A 20,217-nucleotide genomic window follows, 5' to 3' on the forward strand; every position below is an offset into this window, starting at 1 on the left:
ACTTTTAAACATAGTTGCTCAATAGAAACACATCTCTATCTTTGGAGAAAATAAGCAATACCTTGGCATTTGTATTTTTCAAAAATTTCCAAAATAGCTCTTAAATGCATCTGGATTTTAAAAAGTGATTATGTGTTTCTCTATTAAAAGTGATTACATGTTTTAGTGACAGAGAATTCTGTTATTTTCTATTGACCAGTCACAATGTTATTACATGAATAATAGTTACATAAATACAAGACCTTTTAGAACTAACACCCAAAAAAGATGTCCTTTTCATTATAGGGGTCTGGAATGCAAAAGTAGGAAGTCAAGAAACACCTGGAGTAACAGGCAAATTTGGCCTTGGAACATGGAATGAAGCAGGACAAAGACTAATAGAGTTTTGCCAAGAAAATGCACTGGTCATAGCAAACACCCTCTTCCAACAACATAAGAGAAGACTCTATACATAGACATCACCAGATGGTCAACACTGATATCAGTTTGATTATATTCTTTGCAGCCAAAGATGGAGAAGCTCTATACAGTCAGCAAAAAACAAGACCAGGAGCTGACTGTGGCTCAGATCATGAACTCCTTATTGCCAAATTCAGACTGAAATTGAAGAAAGTAGGGAAAACCACTAGACCATTCAGGGATGACCTAAATCAAATTCCTTATAATTATACAGTGGAAGTGAGAAATAGATTTAAGGGCCTAGATCTGATAGATAGAGTGCCTGATGAGCTATGGAATGAGGTTTGTGACATTGTACAGGAGACAGGGATCAAGACCATCCCCGTGGAAAAGAAATGCAAAAAAGCAAAATGGCTGTCTGGGGAGGCCTTACAAATAGCTGGGAAAAGAAGAGAAGTGAAAAGCAAAGGAGAAAAGGAAAGATATAAATATCTGAATGCAGAGTTCCAAAGAATAGCAAGAAGAGATAAGAAAGCCTTCTTCAGCGATCAATGCAAAGAAATAGAGGAAAACAACAGAATGGGAAAGACTAGAGATCTCTTCAAGAAAATCAGAGATACTAAAGGAACATTTCATGCAAAGATGGACTCGATAAAGGGCAGAAATGGTATGGACCTAACAGAAGCAGAAGATATTAAGAAGAGGTGGCAAGAATACATAGAAGAACTGTATAAAAAAGATCTTCACAACCCAGATGAGTTTGAGTGAACTCCAGGAGTTGGTGATGGACAGAGAGGCCTGGTGTGCTGCAATTCATGGGGTTGCAAAGAGTCGGACATGACCGAACGACTGAACTGTACTGAACTGATGGATATGTATGATCTTATTACTATTTTATTGGTTTGGATTTATTCTGTGTTGGCCTTTTCCCTCTCTTGTGCTTCCTGCCTAGAGAAGTTCTTTTAGCATTTCTTATAATTTGGAGGTGCTGAATTGGCTTAGGTTTTTCTTGTCTTGAAATCTTTTGATTTCTCCATCAAATCCGAATGAGAGTCTTGCTGGTTAGAGTATTTTTGGTTGTAGATACTTCCCTTTCATTACTTTAAGCATACTGTATCATTCATTTCTGACCTGTAGAGTTTCTGTTGAGAAATCAGTGGATGATGTTGTGGGAGTTCAAGTGTAAGTTATTTATAGTTTTTCCCTTTTTACTTTTAATATTTTATCTCTGTCTTTAATTTTCATCATTTAGATTACTATGTGCCTTTGCATATTTCCCCTTGGGTCCATCCTGTGTGGTACTCTGCACTTCCTGGACTTGGTTGACTATTTCTTTTCCCATATTAAGGATGTTTTCAGCTATTTTGTCTTTGAATATTTTTTCAGGTCCTTTCTTTCTTCTTCTGAGCCCCCTATAATGTGAATGTGGGTACATTTAATGTTGTCCCAGAGGTCTTTCAGGCTGTCTTCCTTTTTTTTCATTCTTTTTTCTATATTCTGTTCTGTGGCAGTGACTTCCACATTCCTTCTTTCAGGTCACTTACCTGTACTTCTGTTTCAGTTATTCTGCTATTGTTTCCTTCTAGTATATTGTTTATCTCTGTTTGGTCTTTAGTTCTTCTAGGCCTTTGCTGCTGCTACTGCTGCTGCTGCTGCGGCTAAGTCGCTTCAGTCGTGTCCGACTCTGTGTGACCCCACAGACGGCAGCCCACTAGGCTCCTCTGTCCCTGGGATTCTCCGGGCAAGAACACTAGAGTGGGTTGCCATTTCCTGCCTTTAGTGAATATTTTTTGTACTTTCTTCATTCTTTTTCCAAGATCCTGGATCATTTTCACTGTCATTATTCTGAATTATTTTTCTGGAAGGTTTCCTATCTCAAATTCATTTAGTTGTTTTTCTGGGGTTTTGTGTTGTCCTTTCATCTGTAGACAAGATGTCTTCATCTCTTTTTTCATTCTGATTAGCTTTCTATGATGTGGGATTCATTCTAGCTACTGTGAGATTGTTATTCTTTTTGCTTATTCTGTCTTCTTTCTGGTGGATGAGGCTAAGTGTCTTGTGCAATCTTCCTGCTAGGAAGAACTGGTGGTGGGAAAAATTGGATCTTGTTCAGGTGGGCAGGATCATGCTCTGATGACTAGGGTTGTGCTGCCTTCCTGTAAGTTGTTTGGCTTGATGCAACCCAGTCCTGGGATGTAAGGGTTCTATGGTAAAATTAACAGTGACTTCCAAGAGGACTTATACCAAAGGGCATTTTCTGGATTGCTGTTGCCACTACTTCCATCCCTTCAGCAAAACACTACTGACCCACACCTCCACATGAGACCCTCAAACACTAGCAGGTAGGTCTGGTGCAGTCTTCTGTGGGGTCACTGCTACTTTGCACTGTGTCTTGGTGTGTGTGCAAGATTTTGTTTATATACTCCATGAGTGGAGACTCTGTTTCCTCAGTTCTTTGGAAATCCTGTAACCAAATCCGGTTGGCCTTCAAAATCAGATTCCCTGGGGTTTCCTGGTCCCTTTACTGGATCTCCAGGCTGGAAGCCTGGTATGGGCCTCAGAACCTTCACAATAGTGGGAGAGCTGCTTTGGTATTATTGTTCTCAGTTTATGGATCACCCACCCAGCAGGTATGAAATTTGATTTCACTGTGATTGCACCCCTCCTACCATCTTGTTACACCTTCTTCTTTGTCTGTGGACATAAGATATCTTTTGTGTGTGTGTGAGTTCCAGCATCCTCCCATTGATGATTGTTTAACAGGTAGTTGTGATTTTGGTGCTCTTGCAGGAGGAGACAAGCACACATCCTTTTACTCTGCCATCTTGAACCAGTCCCAAAATAGCCTCTTAAAATAATTAAACTATATTCTCTCATGACTTCTCATTATACTTATCTACGTCAAAGTTGGATTTTTATTTAATTAAACATTATGTTGCCATTATAAATTTTGTAGATTGTTTTTTCCCTCAGGTATTCAGAGGTGTACTTATATTTATCCTCTAGATATGAATTTGTGAAAACAAAAACAGAAATATCTTTAAGTTTCTTGATACATATAGCTGCTTGCCTTACAAAACAATGAATATTGTCAAACAATCTTTTCTTTTTCTTTACTTTTTAGTTCTAGAATTCTTGCCAAATAAGGAAAAAAGTATAATGTCCATCTTATAATTATAAAATGAAACAAACATATTAGATTTTGAGAGTAGAAAAATATTTTCATTAACCTTAATACTAGTCTAAATTCCCATCAGTTCAGTTCAGTTGCTCAGTTGTGGCCAACTCTTTGTGACCCCACGAACCACAACACACCAGGCCTCCCTGTCCATTAACAACTCCCGGAGCTTACTCAAACTCATATCCATTGAGTCGGTGATGCCATAGAACCATCTCATCTTATGTGGTCCCCTTCTCCTCCTGCCTTCAATCTTTCCCAGCATCAGGGTCTTTTCAAATGAGTCAGTTCTTCACATCAGGTGCCCAAAGTATTGGAGTTTCAGCTTCAACATCAGTCCTTTGAATGAACACTCAGGACTGATCTCCTTTAGGATGGACTGATTGGATCTCCTTGCAGTCCAAGGAACTCTCAAGATTCTTCATCAACACCACAATTCAAAGCATCAATTTTTCAGCACTCAGCTTTCTTTATAGTTCAACTCTCACATTGATATATAACTATTGGAAAAACCATAGCCTTGACGAGATGGACCTTTGTTGACAAAGTAATGACTCTGCTTTTTAATATGCTGTGTATGTTGGTCATAACTTTCCTTCCAAGGAGTAAGTGTCTTTTAATTCATGGCTGTATTTACCATCTGCAGTGATTTTGGAGTACAAAAATATAATATCAGCCACTCTTTCTCCATCTATTTGCCATGAGGGGATGGGATCAGATGCCATGATCTTAGTTTTCTGCAAGTTGAGCTTTAAGCCAACTTTTTCACTCTCCTCTTTCACTTTCATTAAGAGGCTCTTCAGTGCTTCTTCACTTTCTGCCATGTGAGTGGTGTGATCTACATATCTGAGGTTATTGATATTTCTCCTGGCAATCTGGATTCCAACTTGTGTGTCATCCAGCCCAATGTTTCTCATGTTTCTCATCACTTATTCTGCATAAATTAAATAAGCAGGGTGACAATATACAGCCTTGATGTACTCTTTTTCCATTCTCATAAGGAGAAATTAAAAAAAAATTTTTTTTAAATAGTATAGAAAACATGTCAATGGTATTTCCCTGGTGGTCCAGGGTTTAGAACTCGACAGTTTCACAGCTGGCACCAAGATTCAACCCCTGGCTGGAGAACTAAGATCCCACAAGCCACATGACATGATGTGGCCAGAAATGAAACAAGTAAGTAAACAAATTAACAACAAATATAGGCATTGTCCTTAACAACTGTTTTATAGCAAACAGTTGTTAAGGACAACTAAATTTTCCAGTTCAGTTCGGTTCAGTTGCTCAGTTGTGTCCGACTCTTTGCAACCCCATGAATTGCAGCATGCCAGGCCTTCCTGTCCATCACCAACTCCCGGAGTTCACTAAGACTCACGTCCATCGAGTCAGTGATGTCATCCAGCCATCTCATCCTCTGTCCTCCCCTTCTCCTCCTGCCCCCAATCCCTCCCAGCATCACAGTCTTTTCCAATGAGTCAACTCTTCGCAGGAGGTGGCCAAAATACTGGAGTTTCAGCTTTAGCATCATTCGTTCCAAAGAAATCCCAGGGCTGATCTCCTTCAGAATGGACTGGTTGGATCTCCTTGCAGTCCAAGAGACTCTCAAGAGTCTTCTCCAATACCACAGTTCAAAAGCATCAATTCTTCGGCCCTCAGCTTTCTTCACAGTCCATCTCTCACATTCATACATGACTACTGGAAAAACCATAGCCTTGACTAGATGGACCTTTGTTGGCAAAGTAATGTCTCTGCTTTTGAATATGCTATCTAGGTTGGTCATAACTTTTCTTCCAAGGAGTAGGCACCTTTTAATTTCATGGCTGCAGTCACCATCTGCCGTGATTTTGGGGCAGAGAACTAAAATTTAATTCTCTAAAATTTAGTTCATGTAGCCATTTCAGTGTAATACTATGTATAATAATGTGTAAGGTCTGGAGTCTGGATGCCATGAATTAAGTCCCAGTTCAATAGGCCATATTATTTTAGAAAATTATTGTATCTCTCTAAGTTTCAGTTTTTAATTTCTAAAGTGAGATTAAAATATTTTTTCCAAAAGATATCTGACAGAATTAAATGAAACAATGTTCATAAGCCTCAGTAATAAATATAAGCATATGAAGATATCAAGAAAGACTAACTGTTCATATTATTGATGGCCTTTGATAACTGTAGATGTTAAAATTTTTCTTTCTGTTTCTTTGTATAAATAAATGTTTGTATCAGCATATATTGCAAGCCATTGTCAAAGGAAGCTTCTGAAATGTCTTGAAAGATACCTGCTGACTGGTACTTACGTGTTTGTGTAAATCCCTGCCCTTGAGCATGGACTGGACTTAATGGCTTGCTTATAACTAATGGAATATGGCAGAAGTGAAGAGCTGTTTCTTCAGAGATTCGGTTATACAGGTTACTGCATCTGTGACTTTCATCTTTCACATGCTTTCATGTCCTTTGATTGTCTCACTCTGGTGATACCAGTTATCTTGAGTTGTTACTGGGGTATGTCCACAGGGAGGGAAACTGAGTTCTCTTTCTAATAGCATGTGAGGTCTCCAATCTTATCAACAGTCATTTGACTGACTTTGGGACCTGATCTTTTCCAAGGGGGTTAGGAGATGTCCACAGCCCCAGCTGACACTTTGGTATTCTGTGAAAGATTCCAATCTAAGTCACGCTTGAATTACTGATCTACAGACATGGTAAGATAACACATACTGTTTCTTTAAATCACAAAATTTTGGGACAAGTTTATCCACAGTAGTAGATAACTAATATAATCCATTAGTTATGCATTAGAGATTTATGAATCTTAGTGGTTAAAAACCATCTTTTAGATTTTATATTTTCTAGGTTATATGCATGTATTTATCTTGTAAAAAAAAAAAAGAAATGAAATCTTTTTATTAAAAAAAAAGGAATTTCTCAGAAAAGGTGAAAGCTCTAATTTGAAAAGATGCATGCACTTTGATGTTCATATGTATAGTAGCCAAAATATAGAAGCAACTTAAATGTCCATGAACAAATCAATGCATAAACAAGCAACATTTTATATACACATAATATATTTAATTACAGTGTATTTTATATAATATATAAATTAGTTAGGCATAAAAAAGAATGAAATAATGTCATTTAAGGCAATATGGATAGACCTAGAGATTATCATACTAAATTAAGTCAGAGAAAGACAAATATCATGTGGCATCACTTATATGTGTATGTGTGTGCTCAGTCATGTCTGACTCTTTGTGACCCTATGAACTGTAGCCCACCAGTCTTCTTTGTCTGTGGGATTTTCCAAGCACAAATACTGAAGTGGGTTGTCATTTCCTCCTCCAGGGGATATTCCCAACCCAGGGATTGAAATCACTCTCCTGTGTCTCCTGCATTGGCAGGAAGATTATTTACCAGTGAGGCACCAGGGAAGCCTGGCAGAATCTAAAAACAAAAAGCAAATGAACCTATTTACAAAACAGAAGCAGAATCATAGACATAGACACCCAGCATGTGGTTACCAAAGGGGAAGGTGGGATAAATTGGGAGTTTGGAATCAAAAGAAGAATTTTCCCATAAGTTTACCACACAAGCATTTACACACATTTTTTTAAAAGCTTGGAATTAGTTTCTTCCCATATCAACTTCAAGGAGGTAAGGCATTTAGTTATAAAGAGTATCTCCCTTAAAAAGTTATAAAGCATAACTCTATTAAAAGGTGGATGAAACTGGAGCCTATTATACAGAGTGAAGTAAGCCAGAAAGAAAAACACCAATACAGTATACTAACGCATATATATGGAATTTAGAAAGATGGTAACAATAACCCTGTGTACGAGACAGCAAAAGAGACACTGATGTATAGAACAGTCTTATGGACTCTGAGAGAGAGGGAGAGGGTGGGAAGATTTGGGAGAATGGCATTGAAACATGCAAAATATCATGTATGAAACGAGTTGCCAGTCCAGGTTTGATGCACGATACTGGATGCTTGAGGCTGGTGCACTGGGACGACCCAGAGGGATGGAATGGGGAGGGAGGAGGGAGGAGGGTTCAGGATGGGGAACACATGTATACCTGTGGCGGGTTCATTTTGATATTTGGCAAAACTAATACAATTATGTAAAGTTTAAAAAATAAAATTAAATTAAAAAAAAAGTTCTCTCTTCTATTAACTCACTAATCTTTAATAATATGTAATCCCATCACTGTTTCATTGAACATGAACTTGGGCACACTCCAGGATATGGTGAGGGACAGAGAAGTCTGGCATGCTGCAACCCATGCAGGCAAAGAGTAGAACACCAGTTGGTGCCTGGAAAAGAACAATCCCAATGTTAAGTGTTAGTCCCTCAGTTGTGTCCGACTGTTTGTAACCCCACACACTGTAGTCTGCCAGGCTCCTCTGTCCATAGAATTATCCAGGAAAGAATACTGGAGCGGTTAACCATTCCCTTCTCCAAGGGATCTTCCTGACCCAAAGATCTAGCCCAGATCTCTTGCATTACTGGCAGATTCTTTACCTTCTGAACCACCAGAGAAGCACCATGTAATCACAGTACTTTTATTTAAGTTACTCTAAGACTAACCCTATTGTTTTCAATTCTTCTAAAGAATGTTGTAAAATGCAAGGATGTTTTAAAATTAATTAAAACAATTATTAAAAAAGAGAAAAAAAAAACTCAGAATAAAGGAGGTGAAATTTTAGTTGTTATTGAAGCAGTTATAGACTGAGTAATAATTTTTAAGCTCTCTACATATTCATTTCATCACAAAATATATCCTTCTCACTTAATATATACAATTTCTAAATATATGTAAGCATTAATTTTAACAATCTTTTTGTTATTCCTAGATCATACATTATATATTAATTAAAGTATTAGAAATGTAACATGTTAATATTTTGATAACATACTCATAAATGATTATTTGTTGGATTTTTGAAACTTTTGGTGAGTAAATAAATACAAGTTTAAAAAAGTAGAGAATGACCTATTCTATAATTTCAGTCCAGGAAAAAGTCCTTCCAAAATTACATTTTTGGATGTATTTCAATACTATACTAAGTGGAACGTATTAATAAATGATTTGGTGAAGAAGAACAAAGGATTTGTGCTTTACTATGCCTATTACTGCTACTTTCTAAAGGAAAGACATTTCTATGGGAATTGTTTAATAATTTAGTGAGAGGTAGAAGTATTTTCGAAAGAACATTCAGAAATGGAGTAGTTAATGGACAATAAGAAACACAAGAATGAGAAGAGATTGCAGAATGGATACAATAAATAAAAAATAAAGGTTTTTGGACTGTCTCTTAAAACTGGATAAAGGCAAATTCACATAGATCAGAATCAACTCGATTTACTTTTCAGTGGTAAAATTAAAGAGCCAAAAACGAATGAGATTGGGTTTCTGCAATACCTAATACTTCTCTATAGATAAAAATAAAAGTTACTTTCTTTACACTAGTTGGTGACTACTTTTATTATTGTTTATTTAAAAACTCAAGCTGCTAAACTATACTTTAGGCAGAACTGTTTACTCCAACTGCTAAATCTACCAAGTATAAATGTGGGAAGCAGATAAGAACTTGGCTGTGCAATAAGCCAAGTTAGATCTTTTCAAGCCAATAAACTTTGTGTCCAGAACCATTTAAGCATAGTTGCCGCACTGATTTAGTTAATCAAGTGTAGATACACCCCAAATTAGGAATAGTCACTTTATGGATATCCTGTAAATGAACATATGGTTATTGTGAACATGAACATGAACTTCTAGTATTGGAGAAAATGTGTCATCCCAGGTGACTTAGAGTGCCAAAAGCATCAGATCAGAGAGACCCCCCCCCTTCCATTCAGTTAGAGAGACCCAGGAACCACTGGAGCAGCGCCTCCACTGAAATATATGATAATTGGATTGTGTGGGCTTCCTTGGAAGTCAAATTGCCATTTGTCACATATATATATATATATATATATATATATATATATATATATATATATATATATAACAATGTATCCAGATTTCAAATAACTGACTCCAAAACAATCAATCAATCAATACACTTGGAAGGGAATTTATCGGTTGGGACCTGCCTGTAGTTGCTAAATCTGCCTTTTGCTCTGATCTCTGTGAGTGCAGCCATTGACAATTACCTTATGGTTCCCCTCAGACCTGAGAGAGCAGACACACCTTCTTAACTCACTTTGGTTGAGCAAGCTTATGCTAGACAAAGTCTGGCTTAATAAAGTTTTAAAATACAAGGTGATCTGTACACTGAAACTAAAGTTATTTTCAATATTATAAAATTTTAAGTATTTTCAATATAATTTTTTAACAAAATACTAAATTCTGAGACATTATTCTTCCTTTTATTAAACCACAGGATTTTTCCCCCTTGATTATGAGAAAGCAAAAAAATCATATAGTGCATTTCTGTTTCCATTTGGAACAAATTAAAAGATGTGTTGGCACAGACATACAAAGGATCATAAGAGACCACTATCAGCAACTATATTACAAAAAAAATGGAAAACTTGGAAGAAATGGAAAAATTCTTAGAAAAATATAACCTTTCAAAACTGAACCAGGAAGACATAAAAAATCCTAACAGACCTATCAAGAGCACAGAAATAGAAACTGTAATAAAAACTATCTTCCAACAAACAAAAGCCCAGGACCAGATGGCTTCACAGGTGAATTCTACTAAAAACTTAGAGAAAGTCTAACATCTATCCTACTCAAACTCTTCCAGAAAATTGCAGAGGAAGGTAAACTGCCAAACTCATTCTATGAAGCCACCATCACCCTAATACCAAAACCAGACAAAGAAGCCCCCCCAGGGGCAGGGGGGACAAACTACAGGCCAATATCACTGATGAACATAGATGCAAAGATCCTCAGCAAAATTCTAGCAAACAGAATCCAACAACATATTATAAAGATAAACCACGACCAAGTGGGCTTTATTCCAGGGATGCAAGGATTCTTCAATATTCACAAATCAAACAATGTGATACACCACATTAACAAATTGCAAGATAAAAACCATATGATTATCTCAATAGATGCAGGAGAAGCTTTGGACAAAATTCAGCATCCATTTATGATAAAAATCCTCCAGAAAGCAGGCATAGAAGGAACATACCTCAACATAATAAAAGCCATATATGATAAGCCCACAGCAAATATTATGCTCAATGGTGAAAAATTGAAAGCATTTCCCCTAAGACAAGACAAAGGTGCCCACTTTCACCACTACTTATCAACATAGTTTTGGAAGTTTTAGCCACAGAAGTCAGAGAAGAAAAATAAATAAGGAATTCAGATTGGAAAAGAAGAAGTAAAACTCTCACTGTTTGCAGATGACACGATTCTCTACATAGAAAACCCTAAAGACACAATCAGAAAATTACTAGAACTAATCACTGAATATAGTAAAGTTGCAGGATATAAAATTAGCACCCAGAAATCCCTTGCATTCCTATACACTAACAATGAGAAAACAGAAAGAGAAATGAAATAATTCCATTCACCAGTGCACCAAAAAGAATAAGATACTTAGTGATAAATCTACCTAAGAAACAAAATACCTATGTACAGAAAATTATAAAACACTGATGAAATAAATAACAAATGACACAAAAAGATGGAGAAACATACCATGTTCTTGGATCTGAAGAATCAATATAGTTAAAATGGCTATACTACCCAAAGTAATTTATAGATTCAATGCAATCCCTATCAAGCTACTAATGGTATTTTTCACAGAACTAGAAAAAGTACTTTCACAGTTTGTATGGAAATACAAAAAAGCTTGAACAGCCAAAGCAATCTTGAAAAGAAGAATGGAACTGGAGGAATCAACTTGCCTGATTTTAGACTACTACAAAGCTAAAGTCATCAAGACAGCATGGTACTGGCACAAAGTCAGAAATATAGATCAATGGAACAAAATAGAAAGCCCAGAGATAAATCCACACACCTTATCTTTGACAAAGGAGGCAAGAATATACAACGGAGAAAACACAATCTCTTCAACAAGTGGTACTAGAAAAACTGGTCAAGCACTTGTAAAAGAATGATATTAGAACACTTTCAAACACCATACACAAAAAATGAACTCAAAATGGATTAAATATCTAAGTGTAAGACCAGAAACTATAAAACTTCATAGGCAAAACACTCTCTGACATAAATCACAGCAAGATCCTCTATGACCCACCTCCCAGAGTAATGGAAATAAAAGCAAAAATGAACAAATGGGGCCTAATTAAACTTAAAAGCTTTTGCACAATGAAGGAAACTATAAGCAAGATTAAAAGACAACCTTCAGAATGGGAGAAAATAATAGCAAATGAAGTCACTGACAAAGAATTAATCTCAAAAATATACAAGCAGCTCATGCAGTTAAATAGCTGAAAAATCAATGACCCAGTCAAAAAGTGGGCCTAAGACCTACACAGACATTTCTCCAAAGAAGACATACAGATGGCTAACAAACACATGAAAAGATGTTCAACATCACTCATTATCAGAGAAATGCAAATCAAAACCACAATGAAGTACCATCTCAGGCTGGTCAGAATGGCCCCTATCAAAAAAGGGAGGGGGGTTCAGGATGGGGAACATGTGTATACCTTTGGTGGATTCATGTTGATGTATGGCAAAACCAATACAATATTGTAAAGTAATTTTAACTTCCAATTAAAATAAATAAATTTATATTTAAAAAAGTCTACAAACAATAAATGCTGGAGAGGGTACAGAAAAAAGGGAACCCTCTTACACTGTTGGTGGGAATACAAACTAGTACTACCACTATGGAGAACAGTGTGGAGATTCCTTAAAAAACTGGAAATAGAACTTCCATATGACCCAGCAATCCCGTTACTGGTCATACACACTGAGGAAACCAGAATCAAAAGAGACTCGTGTATCCCAATGTTCATTGAAGCCCTGTTTATAATAGCTAGGACATGGAAGCAACCTAGATGTCCATCAGCAGATGAATGGATAAGAAAGCTGTGGTACATATATACAATGGAATAGTACTCAGCTATTAAAAAGAACACCTTTGAGTCAGTTCTAATGAGGTGGATGAAACTGGAGCCTATTATTCAGAGTGAAGTAAGTCAGAAAGAAAAACACCAATACAGTATATTAACACATATATATGGAATTTAGAAAGATGGTAATGATGACTCTATATGCGAGACAGCAAAAGAGACACAGATATGAAGAACAGACTTTTGGACGGTGTGGGAGAAGGTAAGAGTGAGATGACTTGAGATAATAGCATTGAAATGTGTATATCACCATATGTGAAATAGATCACCAGTCCAAGTTCAATGCATGAAGCAGGACAGTCAAAGCCAGTGCACTGGGACAACCCTGAGGGATGGAATGGGAATGGTGGTGGGAGGGATGTTCAGAATGGGGGACTCATGTGCACCCATGGCTGATTCGTGTCAATGTGTGGCAAAAACCACAACAATATTGTAGAGTGGTTACTCTCCAATTAAAATAAGTAAATTAATTTTTTAAAATGTGTTGGACTAGTCAAGGACAGCTCTGCTTTCTAAAGTAAAAAGCACACAAAATGCATGAGCCTGGGTTTTAGCTACCTAGGACCCATTGGAGATATCAAAGTGAATGAATCTTCCAAACAATATTATATACAGAAAATAAATATATAACAACACATTATAATACATGAAAGAGTATATATATGTGTTTAAATTTTCTGATTAAATTGCTGGACTGGAAGAAACACAAGCTGGAATCAAGATTGCTGGGAGAAATATCAATAACCTCAGATATGCAGATGACACCACCCTTATGGCAGAAAGTGAGAGTGAAGAGTGAAAAAGTTGGCTTAAAGCTCAACATTCAGAAAACAAAGATTATGGCATCTGGTCCCATCACTTCATGGGAAATAGATGGGGAAACAGTGGAAACAGTGGCTGACTTTATTTTTCTGGGCTCCAAAATCACTGCAGATGGTGACTGCAGCCATGAAATTAAAAGACGCTTACTCCTTGGAAGGAAAGTTATGACCAACCTAGACAGCATATTCAAAAGCAGCATATTCAAAACCAACAAAGGTTCGTCTAGTCAAAGCTATGGTTTTTCCTGTGGTCGTGTATGGATTTGAGAGTTGGACTGTGAAGAAGGCTGAGCGCCGAAGAACTGATGCTTTTGAACTGTGGTGTTGGAGAAGAGTCTCGAGAGTCCCTTGGACTGCAAGGAGATCCAACCAGTGCATTCTGAAGGAGATCAGCCCTGGGATTTCTTTTTTTTTTTTTTATTTTTTTAATTTTATTTTATTTTTAAACTTTACATAATTGTATTAGTTTTGCCAAATATCAAAATGAATCCGCCACAGGTATACATGTGTTCCCCATCCTGAACCCTCCTCCCTCCTCCCTCCCCATTCCATCCCTCTAGGAATGATGCTAAAGCTGAAGCTCCAGTACTTTGGCCACCTCATGAGAAGAGTTGACTCATTGGAAAATACTCTGATGCTGGGAGGGATTGGGGGCAAGAGGAGAAGGGGACGACAGAGGATAAGATGGCTGGATGGCATCACTGACTCAATGGACATGAGTCTCAGTGAACTCCGGGAGTTGGTAATGGACAGGGAGGCCTGGCGTGCTGCGATTCATGGAGTCGAAAAGAGTCGGACACAACTGAGCGACTCCTCTGATCTGAAAGCCTCCTCTTTCTTCTACATGTTTTTAAGCATCTTTCAACAAAGTAAGATAGGTGGATTTCTTTTTACAACAAGTAAGGCGATACTTATGCTCATTTATCCACATGAACTCTATACGTGGGGAAAGTACTTGGCACATCAGTTGGCTTTGTGGTAAAAAATTTCAGTAAGTCAATTCTGGTACAATTCTCTGGTGTTAAAATTTATAATTCTATTCTAGACACTTCTGTCTATCATCTTACATAGTAATAAATCAGCACCATGTTTTCCATAATTTATTCATTTTCCTATCCTAAGATAAACATATTGAGACTGCAATACCCAAGGGAGTATCAAAGAGTTTCCCATATCACCAAGTCAGATCTATGACCAGAATCAGAAATTCAGAAAGATCTGCTTTAAACAAGCAAGAAACCTGGCTATAATTATATCAAGAAGAATGGCATTACTGTAAATCTTCAGCTTTGATGAGATGAGGGAGACTACACCTTGATAAATGTTAGTTTGTCCTGTGTCAGAATATCTTTTGAAGATAAATTTGGGGCTTACTTTATGAATTCATATTTTCCTCCCAAGGGTTACAGTGTTGATAGAACTAAAAATATATTTTACTATTGTTTGAAATGCCAGTAGAGATTAACCAAATACATAAAACTAAAAGATTTTTGATGTAGTTCAAGATTCAATGTAAAGTTAAAAAAAAAAAAATCCTTCTGTGATGTTACTTTTTGAATATGACCAGATACTAATGATAATAGCTAAAATGTGGTGTCACTTTTTCATTTACATTCTTTGACATAATAAAGTATCTAATACATTTTATGATTCTATATACAGAATTTTTACCAGATAAATTTCAGGTGTACAGCATTAAGTCAACATCTGTAAATATTTTTTCTTTTTTTTTTGAAGTGGAGCAAATGAACTAACTACACACACATCACAGATCTTTTATTTTATGCTTTTGCTTTACAAGGATGGTGATCCTGTTTTAGATGCATATTAAATACAAAATGTGAAATTAACTATTATGATCAAGGTGGGGGGAAATCATTCTTCACCATTTAAATTCTCATGCAATAAGAATGATCACCACAAATCTATTTACCATCCATCACCATACAACTGAGCTCTTTAACACATTTCACATACCCTCAATCTCCATTCCCCAGTGATCACCACTACTCTATTCTCTATATCAATGAGCTTATTTTTATTTATTTTTGTTTGTTTAGACTCTGCATTTGAGTGAAGTCATCCATAGACTTTACAGAAAACTAACCAAGTTGATCACATGGACCACAGCCTTGTCAAACTCAATGAAATAATGAGTCATGCCGTGAGGGCCACCCAAGATGAATGGTTCATGGTGGAGAGTTCTGGAAAAACGTGGTCCACTGGAAAAGGGAACGGCAAACAACTTCAGGATTCTAGCCTTGAGAACCCCATGAACAGTATGAAAAGGCAAAAAGTTATGACACTGAAAAATGAACTACCCAGGTGAGTAAGTGTCCAATATGTTACTGGAGAAGAGTTGGGAGATAATTCCAGAAAGAATAAAGAAACAGAGTCAAAGCAAAAGCATGCCCAGTTGTGGATATGACTGGTGATGAAAGTAAAGTGCAATGCTGCAAAGAACAATATTGCATGGGAACCTGGAATGTTAGGTCCATGAATCAAACTAAATTGGAAGAGGTCAAAAAGGAGATGGCAAGAATGAACATCGACATTTTAGGAATCAGTAAACTAAAATGGACTGGAATGTGCAAATTTAATTTAGATGACGATTTTATCTATGACTGTGGGCAAGAATCCCTTAGAGGAAATGAAGTAGCTCTCATAGTCAACAAAAGAGTCTGAAATGCAGTACTTGGATGCATTGGCAAAATTGACAAAATGACCTCTGTTCATTTCCAAGGCAAACCATTCAATGTCACAATAATCTGAGTATATGCCCCACCACTAATGCCAAAGAAGCTGAAGTTGAGCAGTTCTAGATGACATATAAGAACTTCTAGAATGAGCACTAAAAAAATAAATAAAATAAAATATCCTTTTCATCATAGGGGACTGGAATGCAAGTGTAGGAAGTCAAGAGATACCTGGAGTAACAGACAAGTTTGGTCTTAGAGTAAAAAATTAAGCAAAAAAAGGACTAACAGAATTTTGCCAACAGAATGTGCTGGTCATAGCAAACACCCTCTTCTAACAACACAAGAGACGACTCTTTACAGGGACATCACCAGATGGTCAATACCGAAACTAGATTGATTGCATTCTTTTCAGTCGAAAATGGAGAAACTCTATACAGTTAGCAAAAAGAAGACCAGGAGATGACTGTAGCTCACATCATGAACACTTTATTGCAAAATTCAGACTTTAATTGGTGAAAGTATGGAAAACCACTACACCATTCAGATATTATCTAAATCATATACTTTAGGATTATACAGTGAAAGTGTCAAATAGATTAAGGGATTAGATCTGATAGATTGCCTGAAGAACTATGGACAGAGGTTCATGATATTGTAAAGGAGGCAGTGTTCAAGACCATCCACCCAAAAAAAAGAAATGCAAAAAGGCAAAATGGTTGTCTGAGGAGGCCTCACAAATAGCAATAAGAGAAGAGAAGCTAAAGGCAAAGTAGAAAAGCAAAGATATACCCATATGAATGCAGATTTCCAAGGAACAGCAAGGAGAGATAATAAAGCCTTCCTCAGTAATCAATGTAAAGAAATAGAGGAAAACAATACAATAGGGAAGACTAGAGATCTTTTCAAGGAAATTAGAGATACCAAGGGAACATTTCATGCAAAGGTTAGCACAATAAAGGACAGAAATGGTATGTAACTAACAGCAGCAGATGATATTAAGAAGAAGTGACAAGAATACACAGAGGAACTATGCAAAAAAGATCCAACTACCCAGATAACCACAATGGTTTGATCACTCACCTAGAGCCAGACATCCAGGAGTCCAAAGTCATGTGGGCCTTAGGAAACATCACTATGAACAAAGCTAGTGGAGGTGACGGAATTCAAGCTGAGGTATTTCACCTCCTAAAAGATAATTCTGTAAAACTGCTGCACTCAATATGCCAGCAAATTTGGAAAACTCAGCAGTGGTCACAGGACCGGAAAAGGTCAGTTTTTGGTCCAATCCCAAAGAAAAGCAATGCCAAAGAATATTCATACTACTGAACAATTGCACTAATCTCACATGAAAGCAAAGTAATGCTCAAAATTTTCCTAGTCAGACTTCAACTGTACATTAACTTAGAAGTTCCAGATGTTAAAGCTGGATTTTTAAAAGACAGAGGAATCAGAGATTAAATTGCCAACATCTGTTGGATCGTACAAAAAGCAAGAGAGTTCCAGTAAAACAGCTAGTTCTGCTTTACTGACTAGACCTAAGTCTTTGACTATCTGGGTCACAACAAACTGTGGAAAATTCTTAAAGAAATAGGAATACCAGACCACCTGACCTGCTTCCTGAGAAATTTGTATGCAGCTCAGAGAAGGCAATGGCACCCCACTCCAGTACTCTCGCCTGGAAAATCCCATGGATGGAGGAGCTTGGTGGGCTACAGTCCATGAGGTTGCTAAGAGTCAGAAATGACTGAGTGACTTCACTTTCACCTTCACTTTCACTTTCAAGAAGCAACAGTTAAAACCAGACGTGGAGTAACAGACTGGTTCCAAAATGGGAAAGGAGTATGTCAAGGCTTGTACATTGTCACCCTAATTATTTAACTTATGTGCAGATTACTCCATGTGAAACGCTGGGGTGAATGAAGTACAAGCTGGAATCAAGATTGCCATTAGAAATAGCAATAACCTCAGATATGTAGATGACACCACCCTTATGGCGGAAAGTAAAGAGGAACTAAAGAGCTTCTTGAAGAAATTGAAAGAGGAGAGTGAAAAAGCTGGCTTAAAACTCAACATTCAAAACATTAAGATCATGGAATATTGTCCCATCACTTCATGCAAATAGATGGGGAAACAAAAGAAAACAGTGAAAGACATTATTTTCTTGGACTCCAAAATCACTGCAGATAATGACTACAGGCATGAAATTAAAAGAGACTTGCTCCTTGTAAGAACAAATCTAAATAGCATTTTAAAAAGCAGAGACATTATTTTGCCCAAATGGTCCATCTAGTCAAAGCTATGATTTTTCCAGTAATCATGTATGGATGTGAGAGTTGGACCTTATGGAAAGCTGAGCACTGAAGAATGATGCATTTGAACTGTGGTGTTGGAGGAGACTCTGTTGGGGTGTTGGAATGAATCCCTTGGACTGCAAGGAGATCAAACCAGTTAATCCTAAAGGATATCAGTCCTGAATATTCATTGGAAAGACTGATGCTGTACCTGAAGCTCCAATATTTTGGCCACCTGATAGGGAGAACTGACTCATTGGAAAAGACCCTGATGCTGGGAAATATTGAGGCAGGAGAAGAGGACAACAGAGGATGAGACGGTTGGATGTCATCAACGACTCAATGGACATAAATTTGAGTAAGTTCTGGGAGTTACTGATGGACAAGAAGGCCTAGCATGTTGCTGTCCATGGGGTCTCAAATAGTTGGACACAATGGAGTGACTGGACTAAATTGACCCATGGACTTATTTCACTTAGATAATACCCTGTAGGTCTATCTACGTTGCTGCAAATTGCAAGACTTCATTCTATATTATGGCTGATAATAAGTCACAGTATATATGCACCACATTTTCTTTATCATTCATCTGTTGACTAATACTCTGGTTGCTTCCATATCTTTGCTATTGTAAAGTGAAAGTGAAAGAAAGTGAAGTCGCTCAGTTGTATCCGACTATTTGCGACCCCATGGACTGTAGCCAGGCTCCTCCATCCATGGGATTTTCCAGGCAAGGGTGCTGGAGTGGACTGGCATTTCCTTCTCCAGGAGATCTTCCCGACCCAGGAATCGAACCCGGGTCTCCCGCATTACAGGCAGACGCTTTACCATCTGAGCCACCAGGGAAGCTATTGTGCATTTATTGCTCTTGTAAATAATGCTGCAATAAACAGAGTGGTGCATGTCTTTTTAAGTTAGAGTTTTCATGTTCTTTGGACAAATACCTCAAAGTGAAATAGTTGGATTACATGGTAATTTTATTCTTAAATTTTTGAGGAATAATCGTACTAATTTTCATACTGGCTGCACCAATTTATATTCCCACCAGTAATGTAAGGAGGTCCCTTTTACTCCACATCCTCTGTAATACTTTTTACTCTTTGTATTTTTAATAGACATTTAAAAGGTATTTGGTGGTTTATTACTGTGGTTTAAACAGCTTGGGATTTTTTTTTTTTCATAAGTTTTTAATATATTTTGGATACTAAACTATTATTGTGTATGTGATTTTTAATCATCTTCACTTGTTCAGTTGATTGCATTTTGCTTTGATATTAGTGTCTTTAGCTGTTCAGCAGCTTTTTAGTTTGATAAAATCTCAATTGTTTATTTTTGCCTTTGCATCCCTTTTTTTTGGAATCATATCCTCATAAACACCCCTGCAACAAAAGTCAGGTTACTGCCTATGTATTCTTGAAGGAATTTTAAGGTTTCAGATCTTACATTCAAGTATACTTTCGAGTTAATTTTTATATATGATGTAGAATAGTAGTCTACCTTCATTGTTTTGCCCAGTTTTCCCAGCATATATTAAACATATATTAAACATCATCCTTTCTCCACTCTGTGTTTTTTTGCTCATTTGTTGCATACTAATTGTCCATGTGTGAGTATATTTCTGTGCTCTCAATTTCATTCCATTGAGCTATGTGTCTGATGTTGGTGCCACTACCATGCTATTTTGATTACCATAGCTTTGTAGTATAGTTTTAACCCTGGGAGCTTGATACATTCAGATTTGACCTTATTTCTCAAGATTGCTTT

This window comes from Bubalus kerabau, chromosome 9 (genome assembly GCF_029407905.1).
Source record: "Bubalus kerabau isolate K-KA32 ecotype Philippines breed swamp buffalo chromosome 9, PCC_UOA_SB_1v2, whole genome shotgun sequence".
Taxonomy (NCBI): domain Eukaryota; kingdom Metazoa; phylum Chordata; class Mammalia; order Artiodactyla; family Bovidae; genus Bubalus; species Bubalus kerabau.